The sequence below is a fragment of the Colias philodice genome, chromosome 24 (assembly GCF_061535455.1).
Source record: "Colias philodice isolate Cphi_HAF_F1 chromosome 24, ilColPhil1 Martin Lab GWU primary, whole genome shotgun sequence".
Taxonomy (NCBI): domain Eukaryota; kingdom Metazoa; phylum Arthropoda; class Insecta; order Lepidoptera; family Pieridae; genus Colias; species Colias philodice.
Window position 1 is genome coordinate 3,668,374 of NC_143109.1, and position 27,791 is coordinate 3,696,164.

General features: G+C 34.0%; 1 protein-coding gene and 1 long non-coding RNA gene across 4 annotated transcripts in view; one reads left to right on the forward strand and one right to left on the reverse strand.

Annotated features, from left to right (window-relative positions):
• Cirl (Calcium-independent receptor for alpha-latrotoxin) overlaps nt 1–27,791 on the reverse strand; it is a 270,668-nt gene that overhangs the window by 194,263 nt on the left and 48,614 nt on the right. The window lies entirely within an intron of this gene.
• On the forward strand, nt 9,528–10,856 carry LOC149477667 (uncharacterized). Its single transcript, XR_016317572.1, has 3 exons — nt 9,528–10,103; nt 10,230–10,291; nt 10,366–10,856. It is a non-coding gene; the product is annotated as an uncharacterized LOC149477667 (long non-coding RNA).

Here is a 27,791-nt window from a genome sequence, read left to right on the forward strand (position 1 = left end):
GTAGAGGTCGGCGGCGGATGAACCTATGGAGGTCAACGGCGGCGTCCTAAGCCCTAGTTAGCGAGAGGGGTTACTGTCTTGGCGTCAGGTGGCAACCGGCCGTAAAAGTAAAAGCCATTTTAAACTTCTCCTCATCATGAAAAGTAAAGTTAAATTAAAGTCGAGACAAAATGCTAGGGCGTACCCCCGAAGCGACGATAGAATTATAGGCGATGGAAATGCTAGGGCGTACCCCCAAAGCGACGGCACAGTCATGGATGTTCACAGACAGAGCAAAAAGATGCGTATAGCAACTTGGAACGTAGGCTCCATGACTGGACGCAGCGTAGAACTGAGCGAAGTACTTCTCAGACGCAAGGTTAATATTTGTTGTATACAGGAAACCAAATGGAAGGGATCGAAAGCGCGAAATATAGGAAATGGATATAAACTCATCTATCATGGCAGTACTACTAAACAAAATGGTGTAGGCATCGTAATTGATTGTGACTTGCAAGAGCGTATAGTGGAAGTTAAACGCGTGAGCGACCGCATTATTTCAATAAAATTTGCATTGGACAAACAGCCCTGCATGAATATTGTATCAGCATACGCACCACAGACTGCTTGTAGTGAATCGGAAAAACAAGAATTCTGGAATGACCTAAATGACCTGTTGCAATCCTTCCCTCTAGGTGAAAGTAAATACATTGGAGGAGACTTAAATGGTCATGTCGGAACTACCTCCCTTCCCCACCAGAGAGTACACGGTGGTCAGGGCTATGGTAACCAGAATACTCAGGGTATTGACATCTTAGACTTTGCAATCACACATGATATGGCCATAATTAACACATTCTTTAAGAAACCAGACAAGCATAAAATAACATATCAAAGTGGAGGATCAAGCACCCAAATTGATTATATCCTAGCTGACCGTTCTAGGCTACATATTTTTAGAGACTGCAAGGTAATACTAGGGGAGCCTCTTACATCACAACACCGTCTGCTAGTCGTCGATATTATAATGCCAAAGACCACTAAAGTCTTTATGCAATATACACCTAAAATCCGATGGCATAAGCTATATCTAGTGGAAGGAGATGGATTCATAAGAGAAATGGTAGACTATGTAGACAAAGAACTGGAAAATGACACTCAAACAGCTGATATAATGTGGAGCAGCTTCCAAAATCATTGTTTGCAGAAAGCTTCAGAAATATTTGGAATTTCAAAGGGTCCTCTCAAGAATAACAAGCAAGCGCGGTGGTGGAAAGAAGAAGTAGAAGAAAAAGTCAAGACGAAAAAGAAATTATTCAAGATCTGGCAATTAAGTAGAAGTGAAGAGGATCGTAGTAATTATTGCAATGCGAAGAAAGCAGCTAAACGAGAAGTTGCCTGTGCAAGAGCTCATCATGATGAAGAATTCTACGAAAGATTAGAAAGAGCTAAAGACGACAGGGAACTTTTTAGAATAGCTAGACAGAGAAGAGCTAACAATATGGATATTCGTAACTCGAGGTACATCAAAAACAAGGATGATCAGCTACTGACCTCAAACGCTCATATTAACGCAAGATGGCAGGAATACTACTCGGAACTACTTAATCAGACGTATCCATACGAAGAACCACCACACTTACCAGCTGTTGAGGGACCAATACAGGAAATTAGCCTAGACGAAGTTAAAACATCTATTAGGAAAATGTCTAACAACAAAGCAGTGGGGCCTGATGAAGTACCCGCTGACCTATGGAAAAAGTTGGGTGAGAAGGGAGCTCTTTTCCTCACACAACTTTTTAATAGAATTCTACGTGATGGAATTCCTACTGAATGGAGGAAAAGCTTTCTAGTCCCATTCTTCAAAAACAAAGGTGACTTAAGACGGTGTGAAAACTATCGTGCCATAAAACTCATGTCACATACACTTAAGATATGGGAGAGAGTCATCAACAATCGTCTCCTGCAGTTGGTTAATATCACCGAAAACCAATGTGGCTTCACGAAGCAGAAATCAACTACTGATGCCCTGCACTGTGTGAGAATTTTATTGGAGAAGCATAGAGAAATGAAGAAAGACATCCATCTTGCATTTATAGATTTAGAAAAGGCCTTTGACCGAGTACCACGACATTTGATCTGGGAGTCCCTGCGGTCACAGAATGTTCCAGAGTATTATATCAATGCGGTTGCTAATATGTACCATAAGGTAACTACTAAGGTAAGAAGTCCGGCAGGGTTGAGCAAGGAATTTGAGGTGGCAGTGGGTGTCCACCAAGGTTCGGCGTTGAGTCCGCTCCTTTTCAATCTCATCATACATTATCTGACTGCAAACTTGCAAAGAGAACCTCCCTGGGATTTGTTGTACGCAGACGATATTGTACTGATTAGAGATAGTGCTGAAGATCTCGAAGAAGCACTGGAGAATTGGAGACACGCCTTAGAGACCGCAGGTTTGAAGATCAATCGTCAAAAGACGGAATATATGCAGTGCCGCTATGGCTCAAATAACCATCAAGATCGCACTATTAACATTCAAAATCACCCGCTTAACACTGTCGACCATTTTAAATACCTAGGCTCTGTTATATCTAACAACGGTACCATTGACGCAGACGTGACCAACCGCATCAACACTGGCTGGATGAAGTGGAGGGAACTGTCCGGCGTACTCTGTGACATCAGGATGCCAGTGCGTGTGAAAGGGAAGGCATATAAAACAGCGATCCGCCCAGCTCTCATTTATGGTAGTGAATGCTGGCCCATAAAACAGGCCCATGCGACAAAAATACACGCAGCGGAAATGAGAATGCTCAGATGGGCTGGAGGTGTTACCCTTGCCGACAAAGTGAGAAACACTCATATCCGTGGAAGCTTCAAGATTAGACCAATTGAAGAGAAGCTGTCGGAAAGACGTCTCCAATGGTATGGCCACGTGATGAGAAGACCTGAAGAGCACATGACCAAGCGAGTCTTGGCCATAAATTCTGGACCGAAAAAGCGCGGTAGACCTCTACAAACTTGGATGTCTGTTATCAACAAAGACCTGAAGAAAGCTCAAGTAAATGATTCGACGACCCGGAATCGATGTCTCTGGCGAAGAATGACGAGGAGAGCCGACCCCAAATGAACTGGGATAAGGCTAGGCACAGTAGTAGCATAGTGTGGAAGAAAACGTATGGATTAACATTGTCTAATGTATTGTGATGAACATTTTTGCGCTTCGCTTCTTCATTATGTTAATATTATTTGTTATAATAAAGTTAATTATTAAAGAAATAAGAATGTTCGTATTATAAGAATTCATACTTACAGTTATACCTATCAATACTAACACAATATACAATAAGCTAGTATATACTAGAGAAGAGTGTATTGTAGTCAATAGTAACCATGTTTCTGAATAAAAATGCATTACAAAAAATAAAACGCTCAACACGTAAAGTTGAAACAAAAATAAACAAAATTAACGTAGCGACATAAAACGAAATTAAAACCCGTGTTTTTCAGCAAAGGGAGATGAAGTCATAGTGAGAATTGGAAGCAGACAGCGAAATTGGCATCGATCAGGGACACGGGAAAACTAAAACAATTTTCGGGACAACACAGTTGATTAATTCCGACGTTTTTGCATATTTTTACACTACGCGTTGAATTTTCCGGTGGGAACGCGCGAACTACGTTATTAATATGAATTTTTAAACGTGTGTATGTAGTTGTTTTTATGTGCATTTTACATTGTTTAAATTGTGAATATTTAGAACATGAACTCGATTTTTCAATTACAATATATTAGCTTGTATGTGGAATGAAAAGCCATGAAATTGTAGGTATAATAATAAACGTTATGTTTATTGTAATGGCAGAAAAAGTAGTAAAAATGTAAAGTAATTATAAAAGGCAGTTAACGTTCAGGTGTCTTGAATTTCCTTTAGTTTTATGGGGCCACAACAATGTTACATACTTGCACGTTTGTTATTATTTTATTCTCAATTACTATGCCCTAGATTTCGATAGCACAGGCTGAAAATAATTTCACACATTGGCTATACAAAACAAGAAGAAACTAATAATAATTTCAAACAACATAAGTATTGTATGTACAAAAATTAGTTAAGAAAAATAAAAAAAGCAACAATAATAATCAGCCTTATCGCTAAGAAGCAATATCGTCCAGGCCATCTGAGTTCCTTAGTAGTAGTTAGCCTTCTACATTCAAGTCATTTGTAAATTTCAAACAGTACTAGCAGTCCGCCCCGGCTTCGCCCGTGGTACATGTTTATGTTTACTATGCATAAGAACCTCATATTCCAAGGTATATTAGAAAAAAGAATTAACGAAATCGGTTCAGCCGTTCTCGAGTTATGCGCTTATCAATTATTAAATAATATATACGCAATATTTTGCGATTCATTTTTATATTATAGATTAGGGGAAACTTTTAACAGATATTATCCATTTTACTTGCTTCACCGATCAAAAAGAAAGGTGCATACACATAAAAGCATTGCCCTATATAATAAAACGTAAATATACACCGGTTGAGTGACCATTAACAACAATAAGCCGTAAATATTTTTAAGTGATTTTAATAAATATCATTGGGATATTTTAAATTTCTGTTTTTTGTAATTGACTATTGTTCGGTTTTGACTATTGGAGTTGATATCCGCTTTTGGTATTTTAAATGATTATTTTTTTGATGTTCTATTATTGTTATGACTAAAATTAAATTTTGAGACACTTTTTAAATTATGTTTATTTGAATTTTGTACTCAAGCGTAGAATGAACAGGTACCTTCTAGGGAAGCGCGTTCCATCTTAGACCACATCTCAGCTTAACATCAGGCGAGATTGTGGTCAAGCGCTTCCCTATCGACAATAAAAAAAAAATACTGCACACTGATACTGGGAGTATTAGATTATAGGTTATAGAGAGGTATGGAGTATTAGATTTGTTTTAAGCATCGGCATATAATAATCATATTATAACTACATATATTCCTAGTTTTTACTTTTTAATTTTTATAAACAATCGAGCGGTAACTCATACAATATTTATGTTAATTTCAATGTATTTTATTTGTGAGGTAAAATTACCTTCACAATAAAAAAAACAAAAATTATTCAGCCATAATACAAAATTATGACGTCACACGAGACCAAGTGTAAAAAATCGATTGCAGCAAATAGCACAATATAACCGTAGCGAATTGTCGCGATGCGTGCGTTTCATATATTCCTTGAGCCAAATAAACATTCTCGGCTTATTTATGAATGCTAATTCGTTTCGTACGTGCATTTCTCATTTCAATGTGTAATGGTATATTGAGTTCAGGTTATTTTGTAGGGCTTGAATTTTATGTATGGAAATTTAGTTCAAAAAATGCATATTTTAACAAAGAGTTATATACATACATATGTATATATGTATGTATATAGGTACTTATTATGCTAGTTATGAAAAATAAATAACTCGAAATTACTGTACCGCTTTGACTTCAATTTGGTAAACAGATAGATTTAGATCTGCGATAATTAGCATTGTAAATATTACTATTTTCCCAATTCTGCGGCTAGAAGCTATTAGTTATATACGCTAATTAGATTATGACCTAGAATCTATAACAACATAGTAAAATCATCATCATCATGTGTAAAACCACATCAAAACCGTAGCAGCGCTTCCACATAACATTCCGTGCAAATATTCCTCTAAATAGCAAGAAATTTTTAATAAAAAGCACATAACTGGGACGTTTAAATTAAAGCGGCAAGCATTAGCGCTATTATTTATAGCTTTTAAAATTATATGCCATAGTGTTGTGCTTTATTACATTTATTATGGAGTTTTTCTATTGTTTACTTTATATACAGAGGAATAATAATTAAAGGGACCGCTACACATAAGTGTGTGCTGTTTATTTTAGTAGCATGATATAGGTACTTTTGCTTATTGTTGCAAAAAAACAGTTTAAAACGGTGTCATGTATTTTTGGGCCTACTCTAACTATTTATTGTTTAACTTTAAACTATTTATTGTTAATCTAACAAATAAGCAAATCTCGCAGAGGTACGATGTTTCGTTTATTTAAAAAAAAATCTAGATTAATTTCCGCCAGTCTCCTATAAAAGTAAAAGTAATTATTAACTTACTTGATGATAAGCTACGTAAAAAAAATACAGAAAAATGAATGTTATAAAATTTTAAAATTTACATAAAACTAGAGTTTTTGAAAGCGCGAACAATCGAAACGGAGGCTGTTTAAAAATGGAACACAAAAGTAGGTTAAACGACTTCCCGTATTCACCAAGTTCCGGAAGTCGATAAAAAAGATCTGAATTTTATGGCTAATTTCATATTACAATTAATATAAAGACTGTGCATGTTTTATTGCACCAATTTGTTAGTGGAATTAGAAAAATTACCTAAAAGTGTATGTGGATATTTTTTTTACCTAATGCATTCTATATTAATATGCATAGGGAAACATTACCTACTGAATTTCGTAGGTAATGTTTCTATTAAAATATAATTTAATTGTGAATTTTGTCTCTAATCGCAGTAACATTTATACTTATAATACATTTTTTATTTAGGTAAATATAAATCCTACACCTACGATTCCTACCGACAAATATCAGTATTTACCTTCAGTATAAAAGTACAATTTTAAAATACTTGAATGTCATTTCAAGGTCACTTTTAAATTTAACCAACACGTAACCCAAAAACAATCCACAAAGCCTCTTCAAAAAGCGAGCCAAAATAAGCTCCCATTAGTAACATTTGCAAGGCATTTTAGTTGGCTATTTGACTCGAATCTAAAAATAGAAGTGTTTAGTATACTTAACATGGAGGGTGCTTCAGGGAATTTCTCTTAAAAATATTCCATTTCATGTATAAAAAGTGTACGGGCTTCACATGCTAGCACGTTTGTTCATAAAGCGGTAAAATGACTCTTGTAAGATTCTTTCCGCACCCCGAGTTAATTAAACGAGTAGTTTTAACTAATTAAATAGTACTGGAATTAATTGTGAGGTCAGAGTAAACAGACTGAAGACTCTGGATTTCAATTTTTGAGGCGTCTGTTGAATGTAAAGCAGATGCGGCGTAAGTTTTATACAAATACTTTTTTGACTATTGTAAATTGTAGGAAATAACAATTATTATAGACATGAAATACATTGTACTTTACTTTCTTTACTTGATTTAGTTATAAATTTATATAAATAAAAAAACAGGGGTAATGAACTGAATTTACGGAATCATTTGTACAAAGACAGAAATAATTAGTCAGATAGTAGAGTAATTCAATCGTAACCATAATTAAATCGTATCGTAAATATGACAAGAATATCTAACAGATATTAGACAGCCCTACGAACCACTATAAAAAAAGTTCCCTGACGTCACCCACGATCTTGACTTTTCCAACATTAATTAAAACCAAGGTCATCCTAAAACAACAGCCCCAACTATCTACTACACCGAAACGTTTGACAGCAAAATGACTCATATACACAAAAGTGATAAATGCCAAAATTGCATGATCTAATTTCACGTGATTGCATACAGTCACGTGGGTCGTAAAACGTTGGGTTTGCTAATTAAGCCTGTAATTACACCCTTTAACGCTCAACTTTATGGCCGGTGGAAAGAAAGTGTTGTTACAAACCGATCGTAACAGTATTTTTAAACATTGGCGACGGTTTAATTCGTGGAATTTACCAGAAATACAAGACTGTAATAAAAGGGAAATGTTTTGTTTGTAATATGTAGAACCAGAAATTAAGAAATAAAAAGTTAATTTAGGAACCCTCAAGAAGCTCGTAAACTTTGATGAATACTCATCGAATAAACAGATTGAATTATTAAGTTGTTATGATGTTACTGTAGTCTCCCAAACGTAATTGCCTGTCATACCTAAGTATCCTAAAATAACCTACTTATTATGTTTGCTAGTTATTTCGTTTCGCCATACGTTTATACGAAAAATTACCGAAAACCACATGATTAATAAAGTACCATAAGAAATGACGTCTAACGCCACAGTCTATCCATATTCTCAGTATACCAAGTTTTAGGTTCCCATCTGGCAAGTCCGTGATCACGTTAATATACTCTGTGACATTCATCACGTCACATTGCACAACAGTGCGTGTGCACCAACAAACATTCACGCTTGTCTTGACAGAGTCATTTTGTAGCGAGGTGTCAGGTTACTTTAAAACTTGATGGCTTGTAATAAATGTTTTTGGCTGTAACGACCGTATCCCACTGAGCTGTCAAACATACGTTTGTCCCGTTTTTTCTGTAGGACGATATACAGGTGCGAGCGAGGCAGCATGCCGTTTTAAATAGTTATTGAAATGTGTAACGAAACAACATTTTGATGTTTTGCGGTTCTTGGTACAAATCACTTTTATTCAGGTTCATGTCAATATCCACTTGTCACGACATTTTACTTTAATTGTCGTTAACGATTTTTTGCTTCGCATACCTACTTGTCTGTTTAAATGTGTTGCCATATTAAAATATACAAGCCATTCGTGTAAATATTTTATTCATAAATCATACTTCAATGTTATAAACTTACTTTTTGATTAGTCTTAGAATGTATCCAGCACGTAGGTATGCGTGAACGAAAACAATAATATTTAAACAAAGCTTTATTACTCCTCAAACGTCATACAATGCTCCACCACACAAAGTTGCGTTCGAATCATTGCATACAGAAACAACAATGGATAATAAACAAGGCTATATTAGAGAAACGCTGACGTCCCATAATAAAGGATTCAGGGAACCGTTCTGATAACGTACGTATGTAACCACGAATAGTAAATCTAAATGCTACAGCCGAAAACGGCAAGTGTACTGTGGCAATACGATCTATTTTAGTGTGAACGTATTTGTTCTCAGAAACGTCAGTCAACTCATATCCCATTTACACGTAGCCCAAACAAAGAGCTGATGAATTGGCTTTTTCTACAAAATTCATTGTTTCATTTATATGTTGGGTACTTTCTTGAAATTGCATAGCGGATTGTGCGATTTGTATTCACAGAATATGTGTGCTAAACTACAAGAATGTAATACAAGTACCTACATCCATTCTTGTAGTTTACTTGTAACATCTACTTTCCCAAGATATTTTTATTAAAATGTAGGAACTAATTACATAAAACATTAACACTAATTTTGTGCAGCAGACGATCTTATCACCATGAATAATCTCTGCTGGAAAATTTTATGAAAACAATTTTTACTCGAATGTCGCATCACATAATACATACCTATTTATTTATACATTTCACAGAAAAACATTAAATCGTTAAGAATCGAAAATAGCACGTGTCACAAAACAAATACTCCAAGAAGAAAAAAACAAAATACCTCGCCTACTCGTGTATATTAAAATCTATAGTAGCTCAATCGTATTACATTTCAATGAATAATATAGTCAAGATATCGAACAAAACCCACTGTCATGTATTCTAATACGCCCCATACAAATGCCTATACAGAATTCCTCATGAATTTTAAGGTGATGAATTAATTTTTCTAACATTTACGGCCCTTTTTAAACCTTCGTAATTTTTATATTATTAAAGTTGTCGTGATGAAAATTCTTGACAAGAAAGTTCAATAGTAACACAATACGTCTACCGTTTTAGAAACATGATTCCATGATATTTTCTCGATAGAAAAAAAATACAAAGTTCTCATTGTTATTTTTTTATAATCTCTGGCATCTTCAAAATAACAAACGTAAAGTTACGACTTTTTGGATATTAACTATAAAATATACAACCTATACGTCTACCGATTTAGAATTTTGAAATATGCGATGGTTTTGAAATAAACAAGAAATACTTGAAATTAGCGCGCGACCAGCCAATATAGCGAGAGCCGCCCTGTACCTTCCTACCCCGATCGCTGCACGAGTCATTCCCGCTACGGCCGTCACACGGGGAACTTGTGTCGCTCGCGCAATCGTAAAAAAGGGTGACAACACGATAAGACAAAATGAGACAAATGGGGACAATAAAGAAAATAAGAAGAAGAAACATAAAGGTTGGAGGAAAAAGAATGCTTACAATTGGAACAAATTAATGAAGTAAGTTGGTTTTATTTTTAATTTGATGATAATTGTATTATAGACGATGTTTGATATGTACCCCTGTTTTAAGTACATAACGAATGTGTAAGATATTTTCATTTATAGCATAGATAATCTTTTCAGAAATCCGGAATCCAGAAGGAAAATCAACCCACTGATTGTTCACAATGTGAACCCACTCCTTCGTAAGTACCTTTATTCAGTCAAAAATGTATGTTATCAACGTTCTACTGGTTTTATCGCATGATTCCATTTTTAGCAAAAAGCAACAAAGTGCAAAGAAATAAAAAATCATGGTGAACTTAGTGGAAGTATGGCGGACATAATATGGAACAGGAGCTCATTGGAGTAGTATTATATTTAAAAAAAATACGAAATAATTTCAAGAATTACATTTCTTAGAAGGTGGTAGATAAGTATGTTGTATAAAGAATTTGATGTTGATATTTATTTCATTTATACTTACTACACCTGTGCGGGAAATTGCTTAGTAATAAAACAGGTTTATATTCATATTTACATAGTAATGTGAGTTTTCATTTCGAAAAATTTTGTGTAAGTATATTAAATTGAGTTCCTGGGTGATCTGGAAACATAATTGGGCCCGGAAGATGGCGCTGTAGTCACTCCTCCTAATGACATGAACCAATTTGGATGAATATTTGTGTGCACATTTCATTTTTGTGGGATGATTGGTTGATTCGCTTTCACATTAGCTAATATTATGTATTTTTGTTGTTAGAAAGTAAACTTAATTTAATGTTTATAATACATTATTATTGGTATAAATAAGCCAGTGTTCGTCTCACATTGTCGTGGTGTCGTCGTGCATTTGTGATGAGAAAAATAAATAAATTTTACTTTTTACTTTTTTTTACATTGCTGTACCTGCCTACCTACCCTACCAGGGCCTAACTTTGTTCTGGCTATTTTATTTTGATTATTTGTAATGAATAATTACAATTATAATAGAGTGCAAAAAATAAATACATGCGTCAATATATTTTGTTTTTTTTTAAACAATTTTTTTATTTAAAAAAATATCATTCCGACCGCGGCTTTGCCCGCGTGGAATTAGGTTATATCGTGAATCCTGTTTTATCCCACAGAAGTGTTCAGTTCGGATAAAAAGTATCCTATGTGTAAATCCAGGCAATTAGCTATATTTTATCAAAATTGGTAATGTAGTCTTGACGTGATTAAGTAACAACTAACAAAAAAATATACAAATTAACATCCAAAGTTTTGCATCAGTTTTACTGTATTAGTGATATCTTCCACTCTTGACTTTGACTGAGAAGAATTAGGGTGTACCTTTCATTTCTGGGCATGATGTAATATCTACGTCAGCATCAAATTCTATCTAAATCAATTCAGTAGTCCGCGTTATTGAGTACCATTTCATTTTTTCTGAGTAACAATATTTTTTGTTATTTTAAAGATTATTTATAACCTGTATTATTTTGTAATAAAGTAAGCATTACGAAATAATAATAATTATTAATAATGTCTAAGTAGTTGTTGGAAAGAAGATTATTTGTTTATAAGCAAGAAATTAAAACCAATAAATCAACAATTGAATAAATGTATAACAATATTATAACTGTATGACGACTCCATACATGTTTGTCCCGAGTCGGCCAGCGGCAGCGCGGCGAGTTTGCAAGAATGACTTCGCGCACACCGGCGTTCGCGATAGCGAGCTATTAGACTCCGCCCGCCAAGCAGTGGATTTTTTTTTGTGTATCGTCTTAAAGGCGGAAACAATGGTTACGAACAACGTGCGCCGGCTTCAAACACCGCAATAATCTTTTAAATAAACATATATTTTGTTAAAAATTCGCTAAACATGCCACGGTCGGTTGCGGTCCAGCTGTTTTACATATTTTGTGCGTGGATAATTTAATAAGTTGATAATTTGTTCGTTCGAATGTTGTAGTGAGCTTTGGAGTAACGGAATTTTGTTGTAACGGAATTAAGATGTCGTGGGATTTTTTTCTTATTAAAAAAGGCATTTAATCCTTGTAAATTTCATTTTCACTTTTACGCTTTAAAGCTAGATTCTTTTTTTGACTGAGAAATAAAATAAGTTAAAATTTAATCTACTATAATGCAATTTAAATTTTGAAAGACAACGGCGTGATCAATTACATCTATGGACGAGCGTCTCGAGATTTCGATTTAAAATAATTTAAAAATATGTTTTGTTAAACATCTCTAAATCTCAATCATACACTGAATAATCACCAACGCCATCAGCCTGCAGTCTTCTTTCCTATATTCCATACCGCCCGCGGCTTCGCCCGCTTTGTCTAAAACCGAATAAATTATATACTAAAACCTTCCTCTTGAATCACTCTATCTATTACAAAAAACCACATCAAAATCCGTTGCATAGTTTTAAAGATTTAAGCATACAAAGGGACATAGGGACAGAGAAAGCGACTTCGTTTTATACTATGTAGTGATATTATTTCCGCCAACATTCTTTTAGTTACACGCGCCTAACAAATCCATGTTCCAAATAACCAATTCACAAGGCAGCCTCATTTGCGTGCCTATCAATACTTAAAAGGATTCCCTGATATCATTAAACTAATGTGATTACAATAAATTGTATTACAGTAACAGGATGCGACGCATTAGAGCGTCCTACATGTAAGTCTCGGCTAATAATTTTATTTCCTGTAGTAATTATTGCGATGGCACCGCTATTTTGGTTTAAACCTGGAGAACTTCCTTACTTCTAAGGAAGGTATTTATTGTGTTTTTCAAATGTCAAGAACTAAATAAAGGCTGAAGTATAGAAATAAAACGTAAAATAAATAGAATTTGGAATAAATACACATTACACATCTTACTGTAGGTAAATTCATTGTTTCTATTTTGTCGCTGTTAAATATTTGGAATTTTAAGAAAAATATTTCTTAATGTCGTATAGCGGAATAAGGTTAAACATATTCACAAATTGGTTATGTATCATATCAATAATAATTAAATGAAGCAATGATCAATTTATATTGTAATTCTTATAAATAATGCAAATATGCAAATGAACAATCATGCAAAAACAACGGTCACAGACATAAGTATGAATAATGTGCCACAATATGGTATTATTTCTTAACAAGCTTTCCGCCACGGGCTTCGACCGAGTAGTCAAAAATAGCCCGCATAGTTCCCGTTCCCGTGGGATTTCCGGGATAAAACCTAACCTATGTCCTTTCTCAGGTCTCAAGCTATATCTGTACCAAATTTGAAGTAAATCTATGCAGTATTTTTTGAGATTAGCCCGGACATACATACAGACAAACACTATATGGCTTCGGTATCTTTTGTAGATCACGCCCGAGTATTTTTTTTTTAATATTCAATGTACAGTTTTGACTTTCCTACGATTTTATTATATGTATAGATATTATTCAATATTAAGTCAAATTTCATCATTGACTCACAAATCAAGTTATTACGTTAGCCAATAACAATTTTAAATCCAATAATGTTATTACTAAATCCCGGAGTCAAAGTCAAGAATCGTCTAAATAAATGTCAATCACAGACTATATAATTTTTTTTTTCAAATCTTTATTTAATGAGCTTAATCACAAAATGATTATGTCGCTCAGGTACACACATACACATACGTACACAGGTAAGTATATAAATTCAGTAATTTAATAATTATATATCTAGCTACAAATAATTTAATGAGACTGATCCGAGGTGAAACCCATATTATATAGTCTGATAATACGTTTTATTTCTACCGAATGGGGGTTAGACAAAATAATGTTGATGTCCGCAAACGTTTTCAATATGTCGCTACAATTCGATAAACGGTAGGCTGCATTACGGGAACATTCCATCAATACATGCGTTATGTCCTCTGGAACACCGCATTGCTCACAATTCGGTGACAAAACCTTTTTCATCAGAAACGCAAACTTATTTGATGGGACATGCCCGGTACGCAGCCTCATAATCAAAACTATGTCCTTTCTACAAAAGCTGTGATGCTCAAACCATGGAATCCTCAGCGGCTGTGGCTGGACGGTTTTATACCATATGCCTTTTTCTTTTGAACGCGCATCAAAATATTCCTTCCATAGGTTATAGCAGTAGTTTTTAATTAAACAAATGCAATTCGAGTAATAAGGTAACATATTATAGTCCACTCCATCTGAAATAGCCTGTTTAGCCAACATATCTACTCGCTCGTTATGTTCCAGTCCACAATGTGATGGAATCCACTGTAGTTTAATTGTTTTGGAATTACCAGTTAAATTTAAAATATGACTTAAAATCGTGTAAGCTATAGGGGTACCTGGTAGGCCCGAAGTACAGCGGATTAAATGCTGCAACGCGCTTTTGGAGTCACTAAATATCACAATATTATTTTGGACTAACGAAGTTGCGTAGGACAGAGCCTCACAAATTGATATTAGTTCTGCTTCCATTATACAACAGTAATTGTTATTAATTTTTAGTTTTAAATTTATATCGCATTGGATGTCGTAGAATGCAGAGCCGACCCCCTCCCCATCCTTGGAGCCGTCAGTGAATATTTTATAATAATTAAAATATTGCTTATTAATTAAATCCATACATGCTAAGTTTAAATCTAATGAGCTATAATTTCGTTTGGGACTAATTATACTAGGAATACTAACATAAACTATATTATCTAAATTGATATTAGTGACCCAGGTATCCATTGAAAACATCTCCAATTGCCGAGTATTATAAATATTAATGTTAGATAATTTTTCATACAGAATCACAAGTAATGGCTTCTTTTTATTACGCCAATAATTGTTATCTTTTAGTGTATATAATTCTTCTAATATATGAATAGTTACATTATTTGATCGAGCTTTGGCTTTTAGTAAAAATTTACCACCTAAATACGCCCTCCGTACATGCAATGGAGAGAGGCTAAGTTCACTCTCCATGGCATGTATTGGAGTAGTTCTTATAAAACCACCTATTACCCTCATTGCTTGATTTTGTATTTTATCTAATTTACTTGTATACTTCTGGTAGCTATTATCATATAAAAAACATCCATAGTCTAGTCTACTCCTTATTATAGCAATGTACAATCTTCTAAGCTGTCTGGGATGAACACCCCATGATGCCCCAGCCAGAATTTTGATAATATTTAAGTATCTAGATATTTTATAGACCAAGTTTTGAATATGTATATTCCACTTTAAAGACTGATCTAACCACATTCCCAAGTATTTAACAGCATTAACTACTTCGATTGTAGTATTATTTATATTAAGAGACATTTGTTGTCTATTGACACCTCTTTTGAAAATACAAAGCTTGGTTTTAGTTGGAGAAATATCTAAACCTAACTCACCTAGTATATTGTTTATTTTGTTTAAAGCTATTTGCAATTCCCTAGATACATACTCAACATTTTTTCCTGAAATATACAAAACATAGTCATCAGCATACTGAGAAATCATAACATTAGAAATCTGTTTGCTAACCTGGAGAGTTGCAATATTAAATAATAGAGGGGACAATGGGTCTCCCTGAGCCAAACCTCGTCCTGTACTTCGGGATAATGTAGTATTGCCGATCTTTATATTAATATTTCTCTCCTTCAAAAAAGTCCATAAATATTTACAAAGTTTAGAGCCAGCACCGAGCTGATCCAAAATTAAAAGAAGTGCTTTAATGTCAACGTTGTTATAAGCATTTTCAATGTCAATAAAACATCCACCTGTTAATAAATTTTTGGAAAATCCTAGCTGAATTCTACTCACTAGATTAGTGAGATTGTCAAGACAAGATTTAGTTTTTCGAAAGCCCGTTGTCTCCTCATGAAATAGATTTTTACCTTCAACTAACCATTCTAACCTATTCCTCAACATAGAATGTAAAATCTTACTAAAGCAGGACATAAGAGAAATTGGTCTTAGCGCTGAAACTGAAGAGGGATCGCGACCGACTTTAGGAATGGGAATAACATAAATTTCTCGCCATTGATAAGGAACGAAACTGAGTGTGAAAAATAAATTATATAACTCTAGTAAGATTATTAATGCATTTTCTGGTAGGTGTTTAATCATTGAATATGATATCTGATCGTCTCCGGGTGCAGTATCTTTATTTTTAATGCATCTTTTAAGTTCATTAAGTGAAAAGGATGATTCTATCTTTATATTCTTCGAGGAAAAAATTGGATTCTTTGAACATACAAAATCTGGTGACAAGTTATGCAGAAGATCATTGGCTAACCCTTCGTCTACATGAGACTTGGACATTTTATGGCCTTTCAACCACCTCATCTTACGCCATAGCTCATTTACAGAAGTAGTTTCGTCAAGTGAGGAACAAAACTTGGAAAATGCTTCATTTCTGGCCTGTCTAATTAATCTTTGGGCAATACTAATACGTTCCTTTAATTTATTCAAATTAGCAGGAATTGGATTTTTTCTAAATAAAGTAAGAGCCAGACGTCTTTCTGCAACTACCTTTGAGAGATTAGGACTCCAATAAGGCTTAGGAATAAAACGTTTTGTGGGGTCATGACTAATTTTATAAAAAGGAATATGAGCATCAGCGGCTCCATCAATAATGCTAAGAAATAGGTCATAACTTTTTTGCGGTTCATCTTCAATTATATGGAAATTTGAAATGTTATGTTCAATATATTTACGGTATTCTATCCAGTCTGCTTTTTTATAATTTCTTTTTTTAATATAACTCGGCGATGTATTCGTGTATGAAATATTAATTTTGACTATCAAGTGATCGCTACCTAGTGATTCATTCGTCACATTCCAATCTAAATGCATTATTATATCTGACGATACAATTGAAATATCCGGTGAAGATTCCTGTAACCTTCCGTTAACATATTTTATTCGCGTAGGTCGTCCATCATTAAGCGACACAAAATTACTTTCTATCAAAGAGTCAAAAATATTGTTACCCCTCGGATCTGTCTTACATGACCAACTTACATGGTGACCATTAAAATCACCCAGTATAATAGTTTTTTGACTACAAATAGAAAACAATTCATCCCAATCATGTTGAGAAGTTCGTATTGACGGAGAGCAATAAACGGAGATTATGTACTCGATATATTTACAATTGAAAATTTTGATAGCTACTACTTCAATGTTTGAGTTAGACAGTTGTACTGGGCCTCAAGTCTGCTATTACAATAGTGTCAGAATGGTCTATCATTGATTTCAAAATTGTTGATTTTGACAAGTTTGGTCATCTACTATTATAATGGTGTCATTATGACTTTCCAATGGTCAACCACTGACATTCCATTGAAAGAAATGGCTTAGAATGGTAATCTCGTACATAATGACAAATGAATGACTGACGTATGGGGTAATCTGCTAAAATTTTGACAGTTCCTTTGATCATTGACCTACCATTGGATCGTCATTGTGCAGTCATTGCTTATAATAGCTCGGTTGTCGAAAAGAGTTTGTTATCTATCGTGTTTGTATTGTACTTTGTGAAATATTGAGTGGAGAAATGTATTCACTACGAGCAAATATTCTCGAGCTAGCCGCAGTGGATGCTAGAGAAAGAAGACGGGCGGAATGCAAAAGACGTCGTCGAGCCCGTCGCTTGACGAGAATTAGTACAAACCCCTTTATTGATATTTCCGAGGCGGAATTTGTAAAAACGTTTCGCCTTGGAAAGGACTCAGTAAGGGGGTTAATTGAAGAACTCATTCCCCTTATGGCCAGACCGCGTCGAAACGATAGCATATCGGCAGAAATGAAGGTTAGTAATCTGAATTTGATTTTCATTGATTTATTGTTCTGTAGCTATAAACACGAAATAGTTGATTTGTTATATTTTTTATTGCAGATTCTAATAGCACTTGCATTTTATGCATCAGGGTCCTATCAAACTTTGATTGGACAGAGTGCCCTCCATAATGTTGCACAAATTACTGTGTCTGTGTTTTGCTTTTGTATTCATTGTAGAACTAAAAAAGTGCAAAAATTATATTAATGATACATTTTGCATACCTATTATTAAATAATACTGTATATAGGTACTTACTGTGCGCCATTCTGCGGGAGTTTTATTGGGGCAGTCCACCGATATGGAATTTAAAATTTGGGCGCATTCCATCCAATATCTTTTGCTTAAACTTCGCCCTTCATTGGTGCGGCTGCAGTAGCCAAGCGCCAGGTCTTGGTGGTTTTCCAAAAAATCAATTAGAGCCGAAATTTGCTCTATTAGCACCATTTTTCAATATTATAAATAAATAAAACACAATGAAAATAAATAGCTAAACACCGGCCGCTAGAATTGTAAACAAGTAGTAATGTCACATTTGACTTTGACAGCTAAACAGATAAAACATTATTGAGTTTCACTTTTATCCGCGTTACACATTTTAATGTTTTTGCTATTTACGAACTTCTTACTACTTCAGATTGCTTATAACATTATTAAATAATATGTAAAAATGTTTAAAAATGAAATCTGGCATGAGTAAATGTTAAAATTTAGTAGTAGTTTTTCGAAAATCATTTCTACTACCGGGTTTTATAATAATGGCAATACGACAATGTCATTCTGCCACGATTCCATTACGAGACCACTGACCGACCACTGATCGACCATTATGAATTTAGCAGATTACAAACTTTTATCAAAATGACAATGGGATCGTGTTGGAATGACGAATTTATAAAAAATAGCAGACTTGGGGCCCTGGCAGTAATTGGGCTCTGATAGAATTGTGAGTTATAATGGCTACACCTCCATACGAATCTTCTCGATCATGACGGAATATATTAAAACCACTTATCTTAAACATAATATCGTTATTCAGCCACGTTTCACACACAGCTGCTATGTGAATTTTTTCCGTACTTAATAACAGGTCAAGTTCTGTACGCTTAGCTCTTATACTTTGTGCATTCCATTGAATAATATTTATTTTGTTTATACCCATAATGAGCTAAACATATTTTTAAAAGGCAAACTACGTATATACTGTCCTACTACAGATGTCAACCACTCAATACATATTGTCACTCCTTGGATAATTTTGTTTTTCAAATCTACTTCCGAGTTAGTTACTAACGCATATAATTTTGTCAGTAATTGTCTATAATTTAACGTAGATCTGATTCTCTCTCTTCTCTCTTTTTTTTCCTTTCTGGATTGCTCTTCGTTTTCCGATTCACCGTCTTCATCATTATTTATTGCTTCTGAGTCTGAAGACACATCCCAATTAAATACTTCATCCTGGCTTAGTTTCTTTCTCTTACTCTTCTCTTTTTTACGAGTCTGTTCCACGGGTTGAGGTACGTTCCGTTGATGTTGATTGACACTGGATCGTTTGGGAGTGCGTGCCACGCTTGCGTAAGTAGTTGAGTTAGTATCCTGAGATTGTGTGGCCTCAGATATGGACGCAGCTATCTGATTGGGTAATGCCGATATTGGGGGCATCAATTGTTCATCATTTAGTGGAGCAGGTTCAGGGGGAACATATACTTGCAACGCCTTTCTGTAAGAACAGTTGAACTCGGCCATTATAGCCCTCAGTCGTTTCTCCTTCAAGAACACCCCGCACGATCTGTCCATAGATATATGGTTCCTCGTACAGTTGACACACCTAAATGCAGTAGTTTCACAGTTCCCATGGTTCTTACCACACTTGGGACACACTATTTTCTTATTTGGACAGGCACGTAGAACATGCCCAAATCTCCAGCACTTAGAACATTGAGTAACTGGAAATACGTATGGATCCACATTTATTTTCATCCCATAGATGTATACATATGCTGGTAATGATGAACCCTTAAATCCCAAGCGGACCGATTCACTCTCTTCCCATCCATTACCAGTATTATTTCTTCGTTTTAATCGTTTGACTGAAATAATATCACTGCTGCTCGAGATAATGTCTAATATATCCTTCTCGCTCAAATCGGCTTCGACATTCTTAATTACACCATAAGATACTACAACCTCGAGCGGCTTTTGAAACCTCCAGCCAAGCTCCTGCAGAGACTTACAATTGATTAGTTCTTCCGCACTTTCAGACTTTTCAAACTGAATAAATATTTTATAAGGGTTGATATACTTAATGCGGCTCACACTACTGATGTTGTTCTCTTCTAGCAATTTAGCAAATGAAAACTGCTTAGGCAGCTTTTCGGTACTATTTATGTACAGATCCACTTTTTGGGCTAACCTCTTTCCATTTCTACCTACTGTAACCCACATCTCCTCTTCATCAACTTCCCGAGCTCTTTTATTTGGCCGTGAACTAGCCTCTTCCACTTCATTTGAATTGTCCATATCGTTTTGCTGAATCATATTTTCTAATAAACAATTCTCGGAATTCTCCACATTTTGTTGAATTAAAATGTTAGTATGGTCTATATTCTCGACAATTATGTCTTCCTCCATAGTAAATAAGGTGCATTATCGAATGCATCCATTTGATAACGCACGAACCGTTCGAGCGGAACGAAACGTCTTATTCACCAGTTAAACAGTAAATACACTCGACAAACACGTTTGTTGCGAACCGTGGCTCTCAGCGAACTGCCGACTATATAATTTATGGCGCCGTTTTTGAAACATCATTCAGTATTAAATTTTATTGTTCATTAGAAGTCACCTGCAGCTTTCGAATTAAAGATAAGCCTCGAGATATGAATTTTATACCGTTTGTGGATATGCGAGAAATATGGAAACATTATTTTATTAGCATCTGGTAACTTATCAATTATTATACAAGACTACATCTTGATATCAAACTGTAATAAAAAGATATTATAACCACAAGCTTAATATTATGTTTTAGTTATAGAATGCGTTTGATATGATGTACATAAACGGTTAAAGTCCTTAAAAAATAAAACATAAAAAAGAGTTCGATCTTATACGTTTACCTCAATCTCAATATCCATATATCAAAATAATAATCCACTAAACGCCTACAAATACTTCAAAATACACATAAAAAATCGACGGACATTAACGCATTTAACGGCTCCATTCGGATAACATAATTAAAGAGCTCCACGATATAAATAACCCTATCTGTGAATCGTGAAACGTCGATTTCTACCAATTTCAACGGGCCCGAGTTTTTCTACGTACGCGTCGTTCAAGAGGAAATATTACCCTCACTTTGTTCGCCGAGCACGTACAGTTTCACAAAACGTGGCGGAGGTTAGTGCGGCCGATTTATTCACATCCAAATGCGTAAATCGAGTGATAGATCGGTCGAAAGTGCGTCTAGCTGAGATGTAACCACTCTTCATTATCCCCGCTCGGACAGCGCCCGGTACCAGCATATCGGAATGCGCACAAAGGAGTATCCATGCCACTCTGTCGACCGGCTCGCCCCAAACCAGTCCGCCTCCGAGACCCAACACGAAAACGGCCTAAGCGTCAGTTGACTGACACTTAAATGCCACTTAGGCGTTGTTCTTTCAAATTTTTATTGGTAATAAGTAGCTTGTCGATGTTTTCCATACAGGCTTGGCCTTTTTAAATGGATAAAGCTGAGTGTAGTATAGTATGTGTAACGTTTTGTACAGATAAGCGTAGAATAGAATTCGTAATGGGAATTCAACGGAATATTTTAATGTAAACGATTGATTTCGTTGTGTAATAAGGTCGGTAATTGCGTGTTCGGTTTCGGCTTTACGTGTGCTTTTAAAGATGTAAAATAAAGTGTGTTTGAGTCTCGTATGTGTTGGTGTAATTACAGAGGCGTCGGGGCAACTAGCTGCACATCCGAGATCGCTTATTGTTGTCATTTAGAAACTTTTCTTTGAATACTTAACGTGTATTTAGTGGCTTTTGTTTATGTTCGACGCTTTCGTGATTTGAAGTCGAGACACTCGTATTTTAATACTTTCGTATTGCATAGCAACAGTCAACGGAGCTATCTTTGAACTCAAAATTGTGGAGTTCGAATTTCTTCTATTGACGATCAGTTACAAGTTTTTGTTATTACTAGTAATTTGAAAACAATAACTGTAATTATTAAACAGTAATAGTATAAAGCACAATTTGCGTTTTAGGTTTATAATAATTTAATAGTACGCAGAAATATTCCTCAAGCGACTTATCACGCTAATTTTAGTTTACGACTAACAGTCCTTGTTAATTACTTTGTAAAAGTCATACGAGACAGTTTAGATGAATTTATAACTCTATTATTGCCTGGAACTACTAATTTTATTAGTACTCAAAATAATGCCTTGTAATTAGCGGTCTTAAGCGGTTTTATTCTAATGTAGATGGGAGTTAAAGCTTTCAGAGTAATCGCCTTAAAATAACACATTTTATTTAAAGCTCATATTAACCTTCTTATATATAAAATTCTCGTGTCACAATGTTAGTCTGCATACTCCTCCGAAACGGGTGGACCGATTCTCATGAAATTTTCTGTGCATATCGGGTAAGTCTGAGAATCGGCCAACATCTATTTTTCATATGTACCACGGGCGAAGCCGGGGCGGGCCGCTAGTTATATTATATAAGTAACGTATCTTTATTTAAATATTGTATTACGGTATATATTATGAATAAAATGTAAGTACTTATAAAGTATCTACTAGGTACACTCAGCTTATGACATGATTTACACCGTTTTAAAAATTAAAACTTATGACATCATACATTCCATACAGCAATAATTACTATACATACCTATACGAATATCTATTAAAATAAATCTATTAAGAACTGCACTATGAATATCACATAATGCACTAGAACTTGAATTGAATCGGCCAATAGATCACAAAAGAGCATCGTATACTCGCATTTCTGTGAAAAATATATGAAAAGGCGTCAGGGAAATAGTAATTACAAGTCCTGCCTCTCCGTGGCCCATTGTGCCCCTTGTACAATGCAGGGAATCTTTTTGTGCGAGTTATCAGCCGCTTGCAGTGTCGCGACATTTATATTTGATCTTACCGCTTGGGTAATGTTTTAAATCCAATTTTGGGTATGACTTCGATGAGTGCTATATTCGATGTGTGCTTTTGGGATGTTTAAGGTTCGTTATTTGAAAGACAAAATTGAAGAGTCGCATGGCATCGTAAAAACAGATTTTTACTACCAACACAACGTATTTCATTCAGTAAATAAGTTTGTACTTACATTAGAAGTCAATAAAGTCGATTTTAACTTCTGTAAGATTTATTTATTTATTAATATGTATAAATAATTAGATGACAGAGATCCATTAATGTTGGCAAGGTACTTAAAAGCTAATGTCAGATGTTATACACTTCAAAAATGTTATTGAACGCAGACAAAGTCACGATATTCAGTAGTATTATTATTATCCACCCACGGAACTCATCTGTGACTAATTGTAAGGGATAACATTAGCTGACCCATCTGGTTACGGGAATAATTTCAACACTTAATGGGCGGGGTACCGATCGTATTTTAAGGACAAATAGGTGATCATTTGTACCCTATTTCTACCCTCACTTGTATCATAAAGATCATTAAAATGTAACAAGCAGTAAGTAATTATAATCCGTTATGAAGTAAATGATAATATTTATCTTATACTTTCGGTAAGATCAAACAAACGCTTGTCCCATAAAAATTAGGTATACTTACAACCAAAGCTGAGCGCTCACTAATTCAAGAAATTTAATATACTTTTTTATGGTGATCATAAAATGTATGATACCATATAAACCGGTAGCTAATTCGATTGGTGCCGATAATATCTCGGATACGACGAGCTTTATTCAAATTACGAATTCCATATTTGTCTAGTGAACGGTGAGCTTAATTCTGAATTATGCGAACTTATGCTTTTACCGACTTCCGAATATTTTGTTATTTCTTACATTAGTTTATTAGGTGAATATTTCGTTTTTATATTTTTTCAAGGCTTCCTCCGTTTAAGAACAGAATTTATAAAGTATGTTTGAAGTGATAGATGCACAAACAAATAAACACATGTTTTTCAAATTATTTCGGAGTAGTTGTCAAAGATAATTCAATTAACATAATTTTACAAGCATATAAATCGAAACATTAGCTTATTACAATTATTATAAAACTCTAATTACAGCGATCTACAATTAGTAACTATTCCTCAAACTAAAAATAACGAGCAGAATGCAGTTGCATAACAACTCACAAATACCTACAATGCACTTCCAAAAATCAGTCGCAAACACACAAGTCTAGACTTCAATTAGGTGATTGAAACAGAGACAATAGATATTCTGGGATAGAAATAATACTGAATAATATACGAACGTCAGTGTATGCTATCTTGTGTTAGTTTAACACCTACAATTTATGACATTTTGATACTGTATTAAAACATTGATACTGTATTTGGATAGCTATTTTTTTATTTTATTTAAAACAATTCATGTAATTGAATTTATTTATAAAAGTTATAGATTATTAGAGTTATATTAGAATCTTAGTTTCCTTGTTTTGAAGACATTTTTCCGTTATGCTTTTATTACGTTCAATTGCCTTAATATGCTGTGTACCTTTTAAATGGACTATGAAGTAAATAAATAGAGTTTAATCTGATTTTCATGCCCTTCAAAACACCGGTTTACTTGAAATTTTGAACACGTATTAAATGCCTATAACATTAAGATAATTGTAAGCGTTTAATGTTTATTTTTTATTCGTGTTTAGACTACAGGCCCATGTTGAAAAATTTATGGGTCATTTGAACCACCAGGTGACCTATCTAGATTCAGAACGATATAAGAGCATAAAATAATAAGATTCAGCACTATTCTGTCACTTGTAAGCTGTCCACCAGAGTGCAGATGAGAATTCGAAAGCACAGGTAGAGATTTTTTCCCCTTGTCTCCATGATTTTCGTAAGGCGTTGCGGAATAATGGATTAAAAGCAGTATTGAAATAGTATGACACAGATGCCGTACAAAATCAAATGACCAAATTTACCCCGGCAATTGTCGGAAAATAAAAATAAATTCCGACTTTGTGGACCACCATTGAAACCGCGGAGCACAGCTAGTATTTGATATAAACTAAAATTAACGTCTCTTCCTCTCCACGTCCTTTTAAATAAATCAACAAGGAAAATAATTTAAATAAATAAATCCGCAACCTACAAGATTTTAAAACCGTACAATCGATGTATCCGACATCCAACCTGTTAACAGGACTGGAAATTTCATTAAAACCACTGCTCAAGTGTGGTTACAAAGACATTAATTTTCTTTCAAGGAGCCCCCAGTAATTTACATCTTATCTATGTACCACAGGAGTGTTTTGACTGATTCCTTCAATCTGCTGCGACGGTAGACACATTTTTTACTTTGTTGATCGATATTTTATGCGGGTGGTTCTTGTTTTAGGGGATAGAAAGTGTTTTGACGGTGTAAGATGACGTTGAGGGTGCTTTGTGATTATGCAAATACGTTTTTAAGGCGTGGTTTGAAAATTTTCAGTAATACACTTTCAAAAACGTACAGTAGTTTGATCAATGTATGTAGTATCAATATTCTTTGATTATATTAGTGTAGCATTTACATTTAACAGATAAAACAGATAACGCGTGTTATTTCTCTTTATACGTTACTTATTTCGTTATTTCTTTTCTTGCAATATATGCGCACTATTTTCATTTTTATAAACCGAAAAGCACGTCCATTATCAGAAATAAATTTATAAATTACTTTATCATATAAAATTCAAACCAACTTTACAACGAGTGAAATATATGTAATGATTTGTTTTTTAATGTTACAACACATCAATTTTACGCCTAGCAAACATAACTACAAACCAAACCACTTTCAAAAACCGTGTTTACACAAAAACAACAAGTTACAAGCCGTTGGATCGCTAAAACCTATATAATTGTCACATAAACATGGCCGACATGATTCGTGAAACAAGAGCCTTTAATATATCTTTATATTAGAAACAATAAAAACGGTAATAAAACGAACGAGGAAATTAGCATAATAGCGTAAGAGCTTGTTGGTTACCACCGAGGTAGATACCGCCCGTTTATTTAGTAATATTTTGAATTCATATCAACGTTATTTACGTGGAAAAAATAATTATTATGGTACAGCAAATGGAAAAATAACCTTTTTCCTTCAATGTTGATTGACTCTCTTTTTACTATGCAATTGACGACTACATTTTAATGATATCTATACCTACAATTCAATTTTTTTTAATGATATAGGTACTTAAATTACAAATATTTCGACATAGGTAATAAAATCCTTATTCATAATTAAATTGACTATACGTTTATTCTTGTAATTTTTTTAACCAGCTCTTAGTCTATAAACAAAATGGAGGCCGCGCACTATGTGCAAAATTATAATAACATTCACATAATTCATTCTATGAAATTTAAACTTGTTTCTAGCCGTTTAATGATTCGCTTAATCGTCATGTATTTTTTTATGGGTTCCGCAGTTTAATTGTTCGCCACAGACTAAACATTTAAGAATGAATAAAATATTGTGTACCTAACTTTTTATTAAATCTCAGAAAATTGTGATTTTAAAATGCTTTAAGGAAACCGTATCGTTCAAGATGAATCTCATCATCAATTTGTAGTCAATTTAAATATGACTTAAATCTCATAAAACTTAATAAAGTATTCACAATATCTATTGACAACTTCCATAATAGAATAGTAGAAAAGATTATACAAACAAAGATAGATAGGCATAAATATCGTATTTTATGTAATATTTGAATTAATATGAAACATAGGTATATTTGTATTTGTATTTATAAATGATTTTTCTTCCTTAAAAACTAAACAATACATTACATGACCTAATTTTTATTAATCTATATGAAGTGTGGAACATTCGACGTACATTCATTATCATACAATCAGAATAAAATTGATGATAATTACTAAAGTAGGTACTTACAAATTACAACAAAAACTGTTCCAAATCACTCTACATATTTTAAATAAAAATGAAACGTACAAATAATTAATAAAAACCCGCTGGCTAATCTATGAAACTATCAGAAAACGGTAACATCATCAATTTTATCAACTCCGTCCTCGATAAAGATATTCTGAACTAACGCCTACATACTAATACATAAACTAAAGATGGGAGATCGTAAGAACTGATACCTGGGAACAGATACGCTATAGGTTGGAAATGGATTATACATATATGTATATATAAAACGATAGCTTACCTAGTGGTTATATATTATTGTGTGATTTCAAGTATTGTCGGAAGTTCAATACTATTTAACTATGTAAGTATAAGAACATTGGAATCCGACTTTGATATTTTTTAACGGACTTTGCAAATTAATTAAACGGATATTTCGAATTTATCAGATTTATTGTGAGAGCTTTTAGCATATAAGCTCTCAAAATAGATACTTAGTTTTTGCACAAAATATTTAATTTAACTTGACTTAGGTAGGTAGGTATTTAACCAATAAACTATGATTAAAAACTGTTTTTTTGCACATATTGCACCCGTATGAAATATTTATTTATCAAACAGATTATATTAAAAGCCCAAAAGTTCACAATTTATTTACCAGATTAAAATAAATTTTAATATTTGTTCAACAGATTTATAAAACACTAAAAGTGATCACTTAGTGAACATAAATATAATTTGTAGGGCGAATTTATAAATACACACCTATAAAACTAAAACAGCT